The 17,722-nt window shown below is 41.0% G+C and overlaps 1 pseudogene; it reads right to left on the reverse strand.

Annotated features, from left to right (window-relative positions):
• Window positions 1-13,568: 13,568 nt before the first annotated feature.
• Window positions 13,569-16,282, reverse strand: LOC105707615 (catenin alpha-1-like; annotated as a pseudogene).
• Window positions 16,283-17,722: the final 1,440 nt, after the last annotated feature.

Here is a 17,722-nt window from a genome sequence, read left to right on the forward strand (position 1 = left end):
ACTGTAGAATGTTAAGTGCACACCTAAGCCACACTTCAAAAAGAAGTATCTTTATTTTATTTATTATATATTTTGTTGAGGGAGGGTCTCACTCTGTCACCCAGGCTGGAGTGAAGTGGTGAAATCTTGGCTCACTACAAACTCTGCCTCCCAGGTTCAAGCAATTCTCCTGCCTTAGCTTCCCAAGTAGGTGGGATTAAAGATGTGTGCAACCACACCCAAATAATTTTTGTGTTTTTAGTAGGAGGGTGTTTCACCATGTTGGTCAGGCTGGCCTTGAACTCCTGACCTCAGGTGATCCATCCGCCTCAGCCTCTCAAAGTTCTGGGATTATAGGCATGAACCACCAGGCCCAGCCCAAAATATCTAGCAGTATCTTTCTCTGTGACAAAATGTTGTGACATGAAGCCAAGCAAAAGTGAACCAAAGTGCTGTGAAGTCTTGTTCCAGAGTGGACAAAGGTTAAACCTCATTATAGAACAGCTGAGGTTACATGATTGACGTCAAAAGTCCTTATATTTAGTAAACCTTCTCAATTTGCCTTGTGTATTGTCAGCCCTCTCAATCTGTCACTACTGGCAGCCACCGTTGGATCTGACATGAGAAGCTTGTGGTTTTGTCCCCCTCCCACAGGCCCGCGAACTTTGGGCTTTTGGTTCTCTTGCTGACTTCCTGACTCTCATTCCTGAACCCAAGAGATTCACTCTCATGGTGGCTGTCACCACACCCCCACACCCCTCCCTATGTTCCCTTAGGTGTGTACTTTCAGGTAGCATTGAAATAGTCATAGCTATTTTTTAAAATGTAATTCTAGAATTTAGCCATGCTATGCTATCTTGCTATTTTGAAAGGTGAATCTTTTCAATATATATTTTCAAATATACATTTCTCTGCTCTATATCCTTTTACATCTACCTGCTACCTATTGCTTCAGATCTCCTGCATCAGAAAAATTAAGAACTATCAGATTAAGTTGACCATAAAGAAGAGTGAGTATTTGTGGGGATGTAGCAGAAGGCAAAAACCAAATGTCTCACCATCGTTGTCATCTTCATCCTAAAGAAAAGGAGCTAAGATTGATAGTGCCGGGGCCTTTTCCAGGCTCTGTGTGGGCATCACCTCACTGCATCCTTTTAGGATGGAGCAGCTATTATGATGCCCATAGTATAAAGGAGGAAACTGAGGCTTTGGGCGATTGACTGATTTGTCCAATAACACATGTCTAGAAAGTGTCAGAGACAGACTTTCAGTCTAAGTCTGTCTGACTCCAGAACATGGCCTTTTAATCACTAAACAGTTATGCCTCTCATTATGGCTGGTTGAACTTTAGCAAAGACTACTTTAAGGCGCTTATAAGGGCAATCCCATAATCAGACCAGAAGTACAACTAAAGCTTTCTTAATCCAGCTACATGTAAAGCAGGTGATTGGAAGGTCATATGTAAATCAGTTTTTGAAAATAAAATCCTATTCTAAATTCACCAAGGGAGCATGCTCCATTCTTTCACAAAAAGAAAAAATAATACTATTGCATACAATCAGTTCCAATAGATTTATTTGCTAAGCTTAGCTTTTTATATGTATGACTACCTTAGAGTTGGGTTCATCTGTGGGTCCCTGTCCTCCCTTAGCACAAATTCACTCACTTGTGACGATGAAGGTAATTTGTGATCCAGACAGAAGAGGGAGAAAGAGCCCACATCCCTATCCACTAAGCCAGGAATTGTTGGCCAGAGGGTAGGATGGCAGAAATTAATGCTCCTTTCAGAGGGAGAAGAGGAGGCCTGAAATATGCATGAAAGTTACTTGCATGAATGGCTGATAAATTCCTCAGTTAGCCTACTACTTATTGCTCAGCCCTGGCAGTAAAATGAAGGTAACAGCACTATGAGTCAGCTAGCCTTCTTGAAGCTATTTGAAATCCTCTGAGGAAAACAACAGAGTCAATAAGTATCATCACATGATGGGTCATGTAGCTTCTCCTGCAGATGAAATCAGTTGTATGTAGCTAGAATCTCATCATAATTCTGTTAGCATTGTGATGGATCTGGAAGGAAGGGCCTTCAGCCCCAAAATTGCTGTTAGCAGACAGCCTTCATCTGTGGGTACCTTCAGGGATTGACTTAGCTGCAGAAAGCCACCTTGCCTAAGATTATGTCCTTTCCAGAGGAGGCCCACATCCAGTGACTGACAGAGGAAGGATCAGTTATAAAGGCCCAGACACAGTGGCCCAACCTGGGACGACTCTGATGGAGCATTTATGTCCAGAGCTCCCATAGGGTCCACCAAAGCTGTGGACCTGCCTGACCATTCAACGCCTCCGTCTGCTCCTTCTTCACTCTGCCACAGGTGTTGATCCCAGAGGCAATCCCTAATAAACACTTTCCACACTCAACTCCATCTCAGAGTTTACTTCCCAGAAAACCCAGCCTGCAATAAGAATCTATACAAATTATTATAAAATGAAAGTTATATGAAGGGAAAAGTTCTTCCATTTATCATGTATAAAATCTGGGAAGCCAGACTAAAACTAAACTGAGAATTTGCCCCTGTAGTTTTTGTTTTCATGGCATCAATATTAGTAAGAATGACTGCTTATTACTATTTTAAAGGTATAAATCTATATAATTTATTTATCAGCTCATTTTTTTTCTATGGAAAAATTCACCTGTGATTAAATTATTTGGATCCACTTTTCCTCCATTGCAGGTGTGCAAAGATGACTACAGTGAAATAACATTTGGCATCAGTGCCCCTAGCAATGTCACTCTGCAACTTGTCCCATCAAGTAGAAGGCTGGCCCTGAATCTGGGCTGGCTTTGTGACTTGGCCAATAGAATGTGGTGGAGGTAATAGCGTGCTAGTTCCAAGGTAAGACTTGAGGAGGCCTGGAACATTTCTTCTCTCTCTCTGGGGTCCCGGCCAGCCCCAGTGTGGAAAAGCCTGGGCTAGCCTGCTGGAAGGTGAGGAGACCACATGGAGAAACAGCAAGTTGACCAAGATGCCACCGTATGGTTTCCAGTCAACCCAGCAGACCCACAGTTGAGCCTAGCCAAAATCAGAACTGTCCTGTTAGGCTCAGTCCAAAATGCTGATGCACAAAATTGCTAGCTGGATAAACAGTGGTTGTTTTAAGCCACAAGTTTTGGGGTAGTTTATTTTGCAGCACAAGCTATCTGATAGAGTAGCTAGTGGTTATTTCCAAGACTGATTCGGAAGAATGAATATTTGAGCAAACTGGTACATTTCCAAAAACTAAGAATTAATATAACTGTTTTCCACTCCCATCTTCCGTTTTCCAATTTCCAAGGCAGGGATCTGAGTAGATATTGAACAGATGGATATGGAGTAGATACTGATATTCAGTAGATGATATTGAGTAGATGGGAAGAAATCCAGAAAAAATCTACATAGTTAAAATTTGTCTTTGAAAATAGCTCCGAAAAAGACTATATAGTCTAAGAGATGGAATTCCAGGCAAATATATAGAATGAGATGTGTGATCAAGTTGGGAATTTGAGAAGCATGACCTTGAAAGTCCCTAAATTGTCCACTGTCTAATGTTATTCTATTCTATGGGCACAAAAGTGGGGAATTGCAGTTGACTTCCTTAGAGAACCCTTGGGAATCCAGTACTCTTCCTGCCTGCTATAAATTACAGCTTGTGAAGAAAGAAAGCATATTTCTATTTTGCTAGTAACAGAATAAATAATATTATGAATTTAAAACAATTATTTCAGATAGAGTTTTTCTTATACCTGGTGCTAAAACGTTGCTGGCACTGTTGCCATTTCCTAGAAAAATGTCACTCTGGTCTCTGGCCCAGGTCCTGACATAAACCTAGTTCCTTTTCTGCTGCTGTGATCAGTCCAGATAAATTTACACAGAGCAGCTGTTTCCACCTGCCGCTTTTATGCTGACGAGGTATGCATTCCTCTGATGTAGTGCCTGTGGTGGTTTGCTGAGTCATAATTAGATCTCAGAAATCAGACTCTTTTCACCTCAATCTCCAAAGCAAAATTTTCTATAAATTCAACATCAGTTTATGTAGGACCTTTAAGTTAAAAAACAAAACACAACAAAAAAACTCTTTGACTTCCTGAGAGCTTTTACTTCTCTAACCTAAATGCTTAGGAGGCATCAGGATTAATTAGTCTAGTTCCTGCTACCTAGCAGCCGGAAGAAGCTGAAAGAGGAGGAGTTTTGACCTGCCTCTGAACCTTCCATATGGGCAGCTGGCCCTGGGCAGGTGTACATAATTAACAGGTATGAGCTGGCAGGGTTCTCAGAAAGTCCTGTTAGCAGGTCCCATGCAATCTTCTTAAAATCGGGCCTTGAGCTCTCAATGACTTTCTTATATTTGCATGAATCCATGCACATAGTCACATGTCATTTGCCATGGCAGAATTGTCTTTCATAGAGAATTCAGGACATGGACAGTGGCCTAACATTCACCAGCATCTAGACTGTTAACAAGAACTGAAACATGTCATTTCTCTTCTTAACAAATTCCCTTTAGGTATTTTCTACTCCACCTGGCTCAAGCAAGTTCACACATTCACAAATATAGGGCTGTTGGTGGAGTGGGTAGGGGCTGGCTGGGGTGCAGGTGCAGCATGAGATCATACTCGTACAACATTTGCACTCCCCTCCACCTTTGTGTAGAGATTAAACACCCAATCAAAGTGAATATCAAATCTAATGATCCTGTAGAAACCATGCCTATTAATTAATCCACTTTTGACAATTTCAGGTGACACTTCATAAGAATGCCATTGTGTTTCTGAGCTTTATTTGTTATATACCTTAAAATAAGACATACAGTTTCTATAATTGTAACTTTAAACAGGTGTTCAATATTTTGAAGCTAATGAAATATGGACAAGTGCTTATAAGAACATTTTACATTTCTAGAGGTTTTTATAGTAAGTACATAATTTTGTGCAGCTTGTGCATTTATATACTTAAGAGTTTTTGATGAGTGCAGCCAAACCACCATGACACATGTATACCTAACAAACCTGCACGTTCTGTACATATATCTCGGAACTTAAAGTATAATAATTTTAAGAAGGTTTTTAAGTTTTAAGAAGTGTAAAAAACAGTATGTAAGAAATATTAATGCAAGATTAAAGATCAAATAGATCTTTATGTGAAACATAAAACTATATAACATGAAGATAAAAAGAATTGTTACAAATCTCTAGAATAGACATAAGACAATAAAAAGCAATCTCTGGATGTTAATAATCAATAAGCTATCATCAAAAAGAGAAACTTAAGAACTATATGGTATAAATAGGAGTACTTCAAAGGAAGACTTTGGGGACAAGAATTATGTATAATAATACTTTATTAGTACATTAAAATTTTCTAAAACAGTGGATGTAAATCTGAGAAAAGCTAAAGTGAACACATACAATTCTCAGGGTGAGAATTTTAACATTCTCAGAGTGAAAATAAGGGCACCTGTGTAAGAGTGTGGATGTTTTAGCCACAACTACTGGAGTTTCCTCTTTCTCTTACTAGCTGAGTCACTGGCCAGTCAGGAACTTCACTACAGAGGCTTTTAATTAACTGCAGCTGTATTTAAATATTTTACTCTCATAACAACAAGCAATAACAATAAAAGCAACAATTTAAAAATAGCATTCATACCTAAGCTTTATTGACAGCTGACTACTAGACTCTATTCCAACCACTTTATATGTAATACAGCATTGAGCCTCACTACAATGATGAGTTGGGGGCTATTATTGTCCTCATTTTTCAGACAAAGAATTTAAGATAGTTACTGTTCTTGAGCTCAGATCAGTCTTTACCACTTTTCAAATGTCAGAGTGGTGTATGATAATAAGAAGTGTAGGCCAGCGTGGTGGCTCACGCCTGTAATCCCAGCACTTTGGGAGGCCGTAGCTGGCAGATCACTTGAAGTCAGGAGTTTGAGACCAGCCTAGACAACATGGTGAAACCTTGTCTTTACTAAAAATACAAAAATTAGCCCAGCTACCTGGGAGGCTGAGGTAGGAGACTTGTTTGAATCTGGGAGGTGGAGCTTGCAGTGAGCCTAGATTGCACTACTGCACTCCAGCCTGGGCAACAGTGTGTGAGACTCCATCTCAAAAAAAAAAAAAAAAAATTGTAAAACTACCAGAGGCCTGGGGTGCCCAGGGACAGAGCTTTCTTGCTAGCTCTGGAGGCACACTGGGCTACATTACAGTCCTCTGTTTCCATTTCCAGTATTTCCAAAGGCAGCCTGTGAGCTGCCTTACTGCCCTGGACTCCTGGACATAGAGCTAGAGTCACAAGGATTTATGGTCAATAGTGGGCATTACCTTTAGTACAAGCTACTTAGGAAAATAAATCACCTTGTGTACTGAACACTCCCATTAACTAGGCGAGGAAGTTCATTGGTTAAGGAAAAAAATAAGGGCATGCTTTAGAATCAGGCTTTGGTTCAAATCTTACACCTATTACTCATTAGATGAGATTATAGGCAACTAACTTATTTAAGCTTCTGTTTTCTCCCACACTACAAAAAGGCAAATGGAATTAGGTTTTACCTGCAGCACGACCAATTTAAGTGAAAAATTAATAGACTTAGGTTTTTCTGAGTTAGCATTTCTAACACCTAGGAGGGTTTGCCAGAAAGGTTATAGAATTCTCTTTTCCTTAAACCTTCAAAACCATGACAGAATCATTAGGAAGAGGGGTTTCACTGAGTGCAACCCTGGTGGTCTGTGAAGGACTTACAGGTGATCCCTTTGGTCTCTTTATAGCAATATTAACCTATTATATTTGCCTAAAACATAATTTTCACTTCATGTAATTATAGTCTTGTTTGCCTCTACTCACATTCCAAACATTATTAAAATACATTAGAAAATGAAGATACTTCCATTTGAATATATTGGCTATTTCTGTTTCACGATAACAGAAAGCCCCCAATGAAACCTGAGATGTATGTGAAACTATTAGTGTGTGGAATGTATCAAAAACAGTCAATTACTTCCAAGAATTAATGAATAATTAAGCAGAGAAACAGTGCAAAATGAGAAATGGTTACATTAAATGAAGAACTTTTGTGCCTGAGCACAAAATTTGATTAGTCTAGGTCTACCTAGTTTTTGTGGCAGCCTGAAATTGTAGAGATAAGTAAACAAATATAGAGAGTACAATAATGAATTGTAGGCACTGGTGATGAGAGAGCTAGGTAGAGTAAGCAAATGAGGTAGGCAGCTGCCAGTTCTACCTGGGGCCGTTGCTGGAGAAAATCAGTTTGGTGTTTCTGCTCCATGGCAGGCCAGATGCAGGAAGGATTTTTTGAGAGTTGTGCAACAGTTAAGAAATAGACTCTTTTCATCCATGCCATAGGCCCACCATACTATCCCCTGATGGTTAAAACAGCCCGCTGTGCTGGAACATTCCATACAGGCAAGTGAGGAACACTGGAAATTCATTCCATCATTCCACAAACATTGCCTGAGTCCTGTGTGTGCCAAGCTCTATGCTATGCTGGGAATACAATGGTAAGTAAGACCTAAGACTCGCTTTCAGGACATACCACTCAGTTTTAAAAAGCCCCTGGTTATAGATGTTACAATAAAGTGTTATGGCAGTCACAGGGAACTGGAGGAGGCGTATGATGGGTGTCAGCCTAGTCTGGGGATCAAGGAGATGTCAGAGAAACAAGTTAGATACTAGTTAAAGTCAGTAAAGGCAGATCGTGTGCAGGAAGAACTACTGCAGGAAGAAAGAGATTTTAGTACAGAACCGAGCTCAGTTCTCAATGCAGCAGACAGCTGGGGATTTATAGCCAACAAGCAGAGTAAGGGGCCTGTGGATGAAAAGTTACTAAGAGGACATCAAGGGTAGGGGGATTTCTGCTAAACTGGCCTCACAGAACTCGTGATAAAGGTGGACCAAAGACTTAGACCTAATGTTAGGGGAGAGGATGAAGAACTTGAACAGAAGCCAAGGGTGGTCAGATATCAAGGGTGGGGAAATCTAAACTGACAAGGAGGATGCTTGATGAAACAGACTTCAGCAGGCCAAGGACAGGGCCTAAGGACGAGGACTGGTCAAAAAAAAAGACTCTGAGGAGCTGCTTAAAGTTTGGTCGAGGAAAGGGCCTTTGTCAGAGTTCTTGCAAGAACTGTTAAAGCTGATTGAAATTGGATGAAGGTGTATTCTAAGCGGAGGGAAGAGCATGTGTGAAGGCCTCAGAGGTGAAACCAGCATGGTATATTTGAGAAAGTAAAAAAAGCTAAAGGGTAAACAAAGTTTGAGGCAAATAGGATAGGAAATGAGACTAGAGACAGAAGCAAAAGAGAGATTTGAAGGCACTATAAATCTCCTTAGAAGGTCAAATTCTGTCTCAAGGCCAGTGGGGAGTAGTATGATTTGGTTTCTCTAGCCTGCAGAGTGGAAGATAGATTGGAGGGGGCAAGCTTAGAGGCAGCTGTCAACCTATATATCAGAGAGAGGCTCTCTAAAAGAAAAGAACATTTATTCAGGAATGCGCATTGCCATGGGAATATATGTACTGTGATGAACTATGTGTGCATTCAGGAAGGTAAAGGAAGACAAAGGCTTTTAAAGGAAAAATGAGGAGAATTGCATTCTTGTTTTGAGATAATTATCCTTGGCTACTACAAAGATCACTAACAAGGGTGATGCCAGTCTAAGGTTGGACACACATTTGCAGGGAAGATGTCCTTATAGAAGTATTTTTGTGTGTGTAGGGATGCTGTGGTCTTTTTGCAAGGTGGCTTTTGTAGACTCTTTTGTGATAGTTTTGTTATCAGACAAAAAAGCATGAGAAAACTCTCTTTATGACATTCTCCGGCTCTATTTGTCATGTGTTTGTTTGGTGTTTGTTTTTGTTTTTTAACACAAGTGTTAAAATATATATAACAATATATAACATTTTGATTCTGACAGCTTTTCCACTCGGAGCCCAGTTGAGCATATGCTACAATAATTTGGGAGTGAGTTAATGTAACTCAGATGAGGGTGATGGCATGGAGCTATGCAGAAATAAAGGATGAAGATATTTAGGAGATAGGAATAGTAGGACTTGGGGCATAATTTAGTAGGAGCAGAGAGAAAGGTAGGAGTAAAAGACATCTCTCAGGCAATTGGGTGGATACTGAAATTAGGAACATTGCTTGAAGAGCAACTTGCGGGGAAAGATGATGTATTAGTTTGGGACATACTGAGTTTGAGTTTTAAGACATTAAAGTTTGGAGCTCCGCTACTGAAACTCTGTTATCGTCTGTCCTGTGGTGCCTTGCATTGTCTTGTGAGGGCGGAAGTGGACATCTCCTGCTGTTCCTCACTGATTACTAGGTACTTGTTCTGATGATTCACCTACACTAGAGAATGAGACAGAAGACAGAGATGTTGGAGGAGCTATTGGCTGTCCCTCTAACAAGAGAATGTAGGCATTACCAAACAGATCAGTTTTTCTTCTCTTTGTCACCTTTCTGTAACCAGAGTCCAGTTATTAAGAACAAAGTCAGGAGGTATCATTCACTTCCCAAGACTAAACCTTGCAAGAATTCACACACCATCGGAGGATTGATACCTTACAGGAAACACTTCCGCAAATAACCCAATATTAAAAGCAATTGAGAGACAACTTACTGGTGAGATTAAGATGCCTTTCTTCCCATATACACACTTCAACCTGGATAGATCTCAGGACATAAAATTGAATGAAAAAAATCAAGTTTTAAAATCAAACATATAAATATGGAAGTCTCTTTACGGATATCTACATATATGTAAAAGCATGATATTTTCATCAATAGGGAAGGAGTGAGATAATTGAGAACAGCAAAAGACTTCAACCATATCAGGAATGATTTTTTTAAATGTAAAAAAGGGATCTGAAGCATATTTGGCAAAATGTCAACATTTGTTAAATTTGGGAGTTTGGTATGTGTATTTGTTTAAAATAGTTCATTAAAATGACCGTATGAAATTTTTCTTAGACAAGGATTTAAAATAACATATGTAGAGGCTCCCTACTCAAGGAAGTGGAGCTTAGTCCTTTCTGGGGGTGGGCTAGACCTAGTGATTTGGTTGCAAAAGATCAGAGAAGAGAAAAGGGGAAAATAATACAGTGGAGAAATCTGGCAGATGCCACCTTGACCAAGTGATGATGCTTTACATCACCATATGTGGGTATCACGTACCCCCAATACAATGGCAAGAAGGACACTTTACCTCTGTGCTCTTTTTTATAAAACCCTGTAACCCCAGTTCATTATGAGAAAAAAAAACACACAAACCTAGACAGGGGAGCATTCTAAGTACCTGGGAACTACTCCTTAAAACTGACAAAGTCATTGAAAATGAGGAAAGATTGAGAAACTTTCACAGACCAGAGAACTGGGAAGACCTGACAACTAAATGCAACATGATGCCCTGGATTTAAATCTACAATGGAAAGATGATATTAATGGAAAAGCTAGTGGAATCCAAATAAGGTCTGGAGTTAATAGTAATGTACGAATGTTGGTTTCTTAGTCGTGACAAATATACCTTGGTTATATAAGATGTTAACAATAGGGAAACTAGATGACAGGTATATAAAAGCTCTCTGTACCATTTTTGCAATGTTTCTGTAAATCTAACATTCCATTTAAAGTTTTTTTTTTTTTTTAAATGACTGCATGTCATCAACAACCCTCCAACTCAAAATGAAACCAGCGGGAAATTGTCTGTGTGCCTGAGGATTGTGCACAGTATCCAAGTACAGTGGAACCTTGTCTCTCAGCCTTGAGAGAGGAGGAAGGTAACACGGAGGTTAACTTTTCAGAAAATTGAAACTAACCCTTCAATCACAAAAAAAGTGTTATTTTCAGCTATTTTTTTGATGGCAAGCTTTCAAAAGTGGATGAAAAAAATTCACTGCTCTCTAAACAGAGGACACAGGAGTAATTGAATCCTTTCTGGGTGACGCAGGGTCATGGTGTATCTGTTACCATATTACCCTATTAAATGGCATGGTCCTGTCTTTCATTTTATTTTCCATGACATGGAGTTAGAAACACAGGAGCCATCATCTCACAGCTAAGAAGTGGCAAAGGGAAGGCCACAAAAAAATTAATGTGAATTAAGAATAAGAGAGGTGTTTATACAACCCCAGGTGAGCCAGCCATGAGTAAAGCATATTCTTCCACCTTCTTTAACAGGCAGTTTAACTGTTTGCTATGAGGGGAGCAGCTGGCAGTTGACTTTCCCATTTTTCTGTGCTATTTCATGGTTAGCAATGCAACCTCTGAATGCAAAGCACATCCTTCCGACAACACGTGAAGACACCGATAACCCCTATTTATCTCATTTCAGGCATGAGAGGCAGGTGAAGGTTAACTCATTGATATTTTCATGAGAGAATTTAAATTGTGACATTTTCCAGTTCTACTTGGAGAATATTTTCTTTGTTAAATATATAACAGGGTAATAATTTGGCTCATGCTACATACAGAAGTTTCTAATGAAGCCAAAGAAATAGTATAATCTGGGCCTTGGCAATAGGCAGCCAGAGAAGTAAAGGGAGTTTAGGAGGAAGGGGGACTACAAATCAGTCCCAAGCAGTGGTATTTCCCACAAAGGCTTTTTTATTCTTCTATTCTGGAGCTACATGGCACCCCATGCTTCTTCCTGGGAAAGACCAGGCCTTCCTGTAGTCCAACAATTGCCCAGCCTCACAGCCTAGCCAAGAGATGGGCCCTTCTTTTGGAAAATGAACTTTATCCTAAACTCTGTCCCAGCTTGTCAGTTAACCCACCAGCCTTCACTTAATCTGACACAAAGATGAGATTTAGAGTGTCTTCCTACAGTATCTTTTCCTAGTTATTATCTGCAACTCATATATAAGCCCATCAAGTACTGTAGTCTTATTTCCTGCCCCTTTTAATCATCAAAATCACCTTGTTCAATGCCAGTTGCAACAAATATTTCTGGATTAGCAGATTGTGTACTCAATAATCTCTCCAGGTAATCCGACCCTAAAGCCGTAGGTGGTGTTAAACTACTAGTGCAGACAAGAGATATTCGGGGATTTTCAAGAGGCGTCCTGTAGAACATCCACGTTGCCACCTGTTTTCTGGAGTCAGCATGAATGGATATGACTTAATTAGACAAGGCTGGAGGTTTTGACCTGAAATTAATTGTCAACTAATTCTGAAGAAAAGTCTCACTGCAAGAAAGATAGTTTAATGTCCACACTTTTTCTCTATTCCTCTAGAAAAGTATGCAAAGATCTAGTCTTCATTTTGGGCAGGATTTCTCAACTTCAGTACTATTCACATTGAAGGCCAGACAATTCTCTGTTGTGAATGGCTGTCCTGTGAATTATAGAAAGTTTGGCAGCTAGAGTTGCTAGAGTTACCAAATCAAAATACAGAATTCCCAGTTAAATTTGAATTTCAGATAAACACAAATAAACATTTATAGTATAGGTACGTCCTGTGCAGTATTAGCAGTATCCCTGACCTCTACCCACTAAATGCTGAGAGCAAGCTCCCCAACCCCCAGCTGTGACAACCATCAAGTCACCACACATTAACAAACGTCCTCATAGAAAGCAAAACTGCCCTTGTTGAAAACCACTGATTCCAGGTTACACATCAGAAAGCTACAAACATGAACATCTTTATCTTCACTTCCAGAAGAAATAGCTTTCTCCGATGAAGTACTCATGAGCTAGGCAGATGAAGAACTCTTCTACAAATCTTACTTAAGCCATTTTGAAAAAGTTTTTTGTTGTTTTTAATGTCTCCTGGGATAAATTCCCTTTAGATTTCTGTGCCAGGTAAATTATTGTATCTATTTCAGAATTAGCAGGCTCATTTCAATCAGTTAATGTAAATTATGAAAGCTGTCATATTTTTGTTTTTTCCTTAAATGCTAAGAAGCTTAAAGATAAATTTAGTGCTCAGTAGCAGAACCATCTAAGCTCATGGGACTAGTAGTATTTTTTTAAACAAACATATATAGTGGCTATTATATGCTGCATATATTTTAAATTATTTATAAGTATTAAATGTTTAAATTCATTCTGTTAATACAACAACCCTATGGTTAAGTCCTATTATTATCCTTTTGGTTTGCCTGCATAAAAGCAATTTTATTAATGTCCTGCAGCAGTGTACATTAGTAATTGTAACCAGGCATTACAATTCTCATTTCATGTCATAAAGAGTTATTCGTTTTCTTCATGATATATTATGTTTTACTGAATTTGTCCCTCCCAAGATCTTTCTGGGAACATTCCTTCTCCAGGGACTGCTTCCTAAGATGTCCAGTTTGCTTTTCGTCTTTGGTCATTTAAAAGCAGTCAAGCTGTCTGGACTGTACCCTCTTAACAGTTTGAGCCAAATTCCCTTCTCTCAAACCCTAACACTGACACCACTAGGAGAATGGGCATCTCGGCTTGGTCAGAGCTTTACTAACAACTTAATGTGGGATTCTCTTTGGTTATGGAATTTTACTTTTATTTAAGCATATAAAAAATATAGCTAGAAGTAGGCTCCTATATTCTAAAAGTATTTTTAATCAACTTAAACACAATTGTGTCCTTAGAAAATTCACCACCTGGACTGGTTCACAGTCTGCCCATTTCCCCGTGGAATCTAACATCAGTATTGTATTTGGCAAATGCATTTGAGTGACAAACAGTGACTGATCTTCAGGAGCCCCCAGGGCTGGGGGCAGCTGGGTGGGACAGACATAGATGCTTTCCATGGCTTTGAACTTGCTGAGGGCTTGCACTGGGATTACGTGCTTCTTCTGAGATGTCTGTTTAATCTTGGTCTGTGTCTCATCTGTTTCTCTCTCTTCACCAAGGGTTTTTTCTCCGGTGCCTTCATCTTCCATGACACAGCAGGAAGGTTGAGGGAAGCCATACCCTGTGACTTTTGATATTCGGTAGAGGTAACATAGGATGCCTTCACCATCTGCACCATGGTATTCATCAAATTCTTGGCTGCCTGGATCAGGGACATGGCACTGTCCATCCTGGAGACAATAAGCTCCACACTAAGATTCTGCACCTCGACCTTGACCTTGCTGCAGATGTTAAGCTGGTGGCACTAGAGGGCGATGTGTTGCAGGGTAGGCCAGCAGGTCTTGCTTGCAGACTGAGTTGGGGAAGTGGTCTATGATGGTGCAGCCAAGCTTGTCCATCCCGGATCTGGCCCTGGCAATTTTCTTGGTAGTACTGATGACATCCAATATATTTTTGAGTAGTCCTTTACCTAGGGTAAAGCTAGTCATCTCCATCATAATCATGCACATCTGCTTGGCCAGCACAATGATGTCATTGCCACTGTCATCCCATTTGGACACTTTAGCATCTAGCTTGCTCTTTTCTTCCTGGCTCTGGCCACCTGTTCTACAATCTTCACTTTTTGCTCCTGGGGAAGCTGAGCCATGATCACCTGGACACTCTGGTCAGCTATCAGCTGATCATCTTCTGTCTGGATGCTCATCCTAATTCTGACATCAAAATCTTTTATCTCAAGTCAGAATCATCCAGCTCCTCAGAGGTCCTTATCATCAGCACTGCTTTCCTAATGTCCCGGATGCCACTGTATACCAGGAGGGAGGCATGGATAAACTCATTCTCATGTATGAGCTGGGCAGGTCCAAGCTGAGGGCTTTCACAGCTGCTTCTACTTGCTCAGTAAAACATAGCATGACTGTGTTGGAGAGCAGCTTAGTGGCTTCCAGAACCTTCTCTGTGTAGACTCTTGGTTCATAGTTGTTCACCTCTGACGTGACTACATGAATGACCCAGGCTGCCCGGCCTTGAATTGCACCAGCTGTGCGGTTCAGGCCATCCACATCCTCCTCTTGGAGAGCAATGACACATTTGTTCACATCTTCCAAAATGTGATTATCTGAGACAGCCAAGAAAGCAGGCTTCTAACTGGCTTGCAGACATTTGAACAATCTTCTTCATTATTTGAGATGGAACAGGCCAAGTTGGCAATCTCAATCAATTTGTTGGCATGTTCACAGAAAACCTGCATTCTTCTTAACTTCTTTCTCATTTCCATTCTTTGCAGCTTCAATCAATACCAAAAGTGGAACATTGGTTTCCAGGAAAGAATCTGAAACATGTTCCATGACAGCTTTACAGAGCTATCTCTGCAAGTCCCTGGTCTTCTTGGTCATTTTATTGATTGCAGAATTGAGTGCATCACTTCTTTCTTTACATCCAGCATTGCCCATGTACTGGGCCTGGAGGACAGCGTTATACTCTGTCACAATTTGCTGACAATGGTCATCAAGCATGCAGGATGAGTCAGCCATCAAGGCAGCCCCGCTAATGATGCTTTCTAAATGCTCCTCCAGGGAAGGCCTAAAGCGCTCCTTGATGAAGCTCAAGGGGTCCACAATGATTTGTTTATCAAAGTTATTGAGTGCATATGCCAGTTATCCTCCTCCTCCACCCTGGTGCTGGGAGGCATCATCTGAGGCAGTGGCCTGGGCTTCATTGGAAATATCTGTGACCACCTGCTGCAGCTGCTTGCATATCAGGTCCCTGTTGACCTTATAGGCTGTGACATCAGGGTGCTGTAGGCATGCCTGGGATGCGGTATAGAGGATTGGAACATTCTTTTTCAGGATTCCTCTAGCTGCAGCCGTCTGATCATGATGGCCAACATCTTTCAGTTCCTGTTGTCTTTTGGCTGCCATAATGTTCAGCTTATTCACTTCAGGTTTTAGGGCTTTGTACTGTATTCCTAAGTCTTGTTCATTGCCAGCATTCCTCAACTTCAAGATACCATCTTCCACAACTTTCAGCTGAACAAGTAATTTGTAGACACTTGCCATGTCAGCCAAAATCAGCAACCAGGTATCAGCAGAGAGCAAAGCTCGAGCTGCCCGAACCATGTTTCCTCACTTCACAGAAGAGCAGGGATCATCTGTGAACTCTCCAGCCGCAGTCTTCATCAAATCACCTTGTTTCCTAACAGCTTCTATAGCAGCCACAAGCTCCTCCTTGAGAAACTGGCTCTCCATTGAGATTTTAGTCTCTTTCTCCAAGAAATTCTCAGTTGCTTGTTCAACAGCCATAGCCAAAACATGGGCAATCTCAGAACAACCTCTCTTTTTATTAACGGGCCCCTTATACTCGTGTTAACTAGGGTTGTAACTTGTGTAACAAGAGGCTACAACAGTCTCTCAACTGCCAGAGTCCTGATCTCTAGACTTTTGGGGTCCCACTTGAAGTTTATGTTGCCTGTGTGGACAGCAGTCATTGCTGCGGCTAGCAGGGCGAGCGCTGGATTCCAGAGGCCTGAAGCTGATGGCTGCTGCTTTTTCCTCTCCCTTTTAAAGATAAGGAAACTGAGGTACTTTGTTGTCATTGCTATTGCTATGAATTATTTTCTTTTTCACCACCATCCTTATTTTATATGTAAGCCTCATCAGATTCCATCTGGAAGTTGATTGGGTATAAGTTAACATATCACATACCTATTTCAGGTCCTCTCAGCCTCACCTGTCTTGTTCCAACTGCCACCTTGACACCTAGCTCCAATTATTTCTGCCAGGCACCTCCTCACAGAGCCCAGCCTCATACCCATGCCATGAGCCTCAATCATCCCATCCTAGGATTCTCTGTTAACTTTCAAGGTGTGGGAAGCAAAGGGCCCTGCCTCAGGCCCCAGAATTGCACAACTCATAATTACAGGGGAGTTAATACCACATGGTCAAAATGCTCACAAATGGAAGATGAAAACTGATGGATTTTTTTTTTCTTTTTCTTAAAATTCCAGACTTGGGATGCACCTTTTCAAAGTCCTGGTCCTGTAGGATAGAGCAATCAGAAGTATTTAATCGTGACCACCTGTTATGCCTGCTTGAATTTCTGTCTCTCCTTCCCTGCCTGACTTCCCTCTCACTTCTGCTCCATGGGATCAGACTCCCTATTACAGTAGTAGCAACACAGCCTTGTCAGGCTCTGCTTTCTAAGGAATCTGGATTAAGTAATTATAAGTAAAATTACACCAAATGGAAGTTTATCTAGTCATTTTCATTATCTTCAGAATCAGTAATATTTATTGTGGTCTAATCAGAATGCAATTCTGGAATATTATCCCTAGAAATGTTATGGGATCTTTGGGGTGCCGATTTACTGGCCAGAAACCTCTGTGGCTGGTGGCACTTTTACCTGAGTTCTTGTCCTGAATTCAGGAAGAATAAGGTATGCAGATAAGTGGTGGGTGAACAAGATGAAGAGGAGCTTTATTGAGTGATACAACAGCTCAGAGAAGACCTGCAGTGCATACTGTAGCTCCTCTCTGTAGGCAGGTCGCCCTGTCCAGTGTTCAGCTCTCAGCAAATGGAAGGCCCTGGAGAGGGTAGTTCCTCTCTGCTACTGGTTAGCCTGACATCTGTTGCTCTTAGTAGAGAGGAGGCCCTGGAGAGGGTAGCTCCTCTCTGCAGCTGGTGGTCCCGATGTCTTTGCAGGTCTCTGAAGTTCTCAGCAGAGAGGGTAGCTCCTCTCTGCAACTGGTCATTCTGTCATCTGCTCAGCTCTGGCTGAGCCTGGGGCTTTTATGGGTCTCAGAGAGGAGAAAGTACACACTGATTGGTTCATGGGTCTCCATGGCGGGCCCAGAAAAGGCACTAGCTCCCATTTCCGTCCATGGGACTAGCAGCCTGGACCTCAACCTTCAGGACCTGCCTGCTTCTGT

Source organism: Aotus nancymaae, unplaced genomic scaffold (genome assembly GCF_030222135.1).
Source record: "Aotus nancymaae isolate 86718 unplaced genomic scaffold, 86718_ANA_hifiasm-v0.15.2.pri h1tg000014l, whole genome shotgun sequence".
Classification (NCBI taxonomy): Eukaryota; Metazoa; Chordata; class Mammalia; order Primates; family Aotidae; genus Aotus; species Aotus nancymaae.